Here is a 2,500-nt window from a genome sequence, read left to right on the forward strand (position 1 = left end):
CTTGCCTCCTGTACACTGAACCAGAGCCGGCTCCTCATGCTGGGAGCACATCTGTGGTATATCCTGTCCCCGGACGAACTCTGGATGCCTGGGAGGTCACATCATCAGACCTAATGTGAATGCCAGATCAAAGGTCACGACCTGCCAGAGTGCCGGTGGGCAGCTGTTATCGCCATCCCCATCAAAGCTGGGGGATAGTGATAACTGCCATAGCCATCCTGTTTTCATTAAGAAGGAGGAGAGACAGAGCTAGGCTAGGATGCATTAGCAAATATAACAGATAGTGATAAGTGCCATAGGCATCCTGTATTCATTTAAAGGCTAGGATATGTTAGCATGTGGACATAGATGGCTGCTTTGTTTTCAATTTGTAAGAACACATTGAGTCCATTAATTACAGACATTCAGTTTGTTTGGATCTCCTGTCATTTATTGAATTAATACCATGCCTGTTTGACTCCCTTTTATGAGGTTCATGGGCTTGCTAATGGTCATGTTAAAATGCTAATGTGAGGGCTTTGAGAATGGCAGAAGAATCAGGAGGGCTTTGACTGGCAACCAAAGACTAAAACAAATCCAGTTCCCTACAAAGTTCAGGTCTGTGAACGTTCATCTTTTTGAAGTATTCTTGTCATTACTCAGAATTAGTTACTCAGTTTTGCTCACTTTCGCAGATGTGTAAGTATCTTGTTTACTTATCAATTGTGATACTGGTGGTTGGCAGAATGTACTTGGAATCAATACAAATCGTGAGAAAGAAGGAAATAAAGATCTTAATCATTTTGCATTGGCTTTGAATCTGATTTCCGACCTCCAGGTGGACCCAATAAAATCGTATGCCCCGAAAATCTTGCAAAACTGACAAAAGAAAACGAAACGTGACATGTCAAGAGACGGCGCCCCCAGCTCTTCCTTTTAGTGCTTTTGGACCAGGTGATGTCACTACACGTCTTGCTGGAGACTTTCCCAGACCTTCAAGGAGGGAGAGGAAAACTTCTTCGAACAACAGTTAGGGGAGGGGAGAGAAAGTTGGACAAGGAGAACACCAGGACTATTGCTTTCCTCCCGCAACTAAACCTCAAGGATTGCCGTTGAGAGACTGTGGATTCCAGCAAGATTGCGCGCACATCGTACCATCTGCGCTTTGGGAGATAATCGTTGGATTCATGTGGTCTTAACCTGAAGGAACTATCGATTACCTTAGGTATGGATAACCGTTTTCAAAACCGCGCCGTGGGCGACTGGAAAATAGGCTACATCTGCGCAGATATGCAGAAACGAAATTGGACATCGATTGAGGGCCACTCGTTCACACTTTGTTCTAAACAATCTGCAAAATATTTTGAACACGTATAGGTTTCTCACTGTCCTTATATGTTTCTCACCAAACATCAGGGATTCTCTGCATGTTATTTTGCATCTCTAGCTCAACAAATGACTGACGATTCTAAAACAAGCTTTGAACTTGAATAGTTATTGATGAATTATAGGCAAAGCGAGCTGCCGCGTTTACATAATTGTATCAGCCACACTGCATTATGCATCGTTGTGGAGGCTTACACAAGCGTGACTAACATTGCTTGTTTTAGTCCTCATCACATTTCACGCAATTAAATTAAGGACGTGCAGAGACTCATGGGTAGGCTAGAAGTTTAAAATGCTGCGTATGGAGGCCCTCGTAAGGCTTTGTGCTAAATTACTTAAGAGGAAGAGAGAGAAGAGAGAGAGATAGAAAGAGAGAGAGAGAGCTATGCTGTATTTCTATAGGGGGGAGGGGGAGAGATAAGAGAGTCAGGCAGCTGGAACTCTCGTTTACTCCCACGTTTCTGGTAGTCTGCTGCATAGACATACTATGTCTATGGTCTGCTGCGCCTCCTGGTAGCGCAGGGTGTAACAGCATCCGGGCAGGTACGGGACAAGGGCTCCAGCCCGGCCTCTGATGCCACTGAGGTCAAAAGCGCAGTATGTGGCCTCTAAAATCACAGCGGTGATATAATTCCAAGGCGCAGTAATGCCGATCAATATCAGGATGCGTCTATGCATGTTGTTTGTGGGTTGCTGGTATGTGTTTAATTTCTGTGCAGTTCGAATAACACTATGCTTGCTGAACGTAAAGAATATCTAATTTTCTACAAAACTTACATTGCTACCTTCGCTATTGTGTTAACTCTTAGCCTACTCGTGTGTGCTATTGCATAACGACACTAGCGCTACACCCAGTACTTGAGACAGTATTCTGTCAGGCTGTGCAGTATTGTCAGTGTCTTCCCTGACTGTGCCGCGCGCACATGTTGGCCCTTAGGCTCCCAGTGCACTCGCGCTCACTTCCATGAATCCTCCCTCCGAAGGCAATCCCGGGGCAGTATGACGTGATGTGTGTGTGTGTGTGTGTGTGTGTGTGTGCGTGTGTGTCGTAACATGAATCTGGAGCGAGTGAGAGAGCCTGTTCCACTGCTAGTCCAACGCACATGGAAAAGTCATGGTTTGCATTTCAGCCGTA

The 2,500-nt window shown here is 45.2% G+C and overlaps 1 protein-coding gene across 1 annotated transcript in view; it reads left to right on the plus strand.

Moving 5' to 3' along the window:
* The first annotated feature begins 864 nt into the window (after positions 1-864).
* The window catches only part of LOC116225075 (collagen alpha-1(XVI) chain-like), a 14,589-nt gene continuing 12,953 nt past the window's right edge, over positions 865-2,500 (plus strand). Inside the window, exon 1 of the mRNA XM_031586649.1 lies at positions 865-1,204. The gene's annotated coding sequence lies outside the window, so the exon portion shown is untranslated. The remainder of the gene's footprint in view (positions 1,205-2,500) is intronic.

Source organism: Clupea harengus, chromosome 19, assembly GCF_900700415.2.
Source record: "Clupea harengus chromosome 19, Ch_v2.0.2, whole genome shotgun sequence".
Lineage (NCBI taxonomy): Eukaryota > Metazoa > Chordata > Actinopteri > Clupeiformes > Clupeidae > Clupea > Clupea harengus.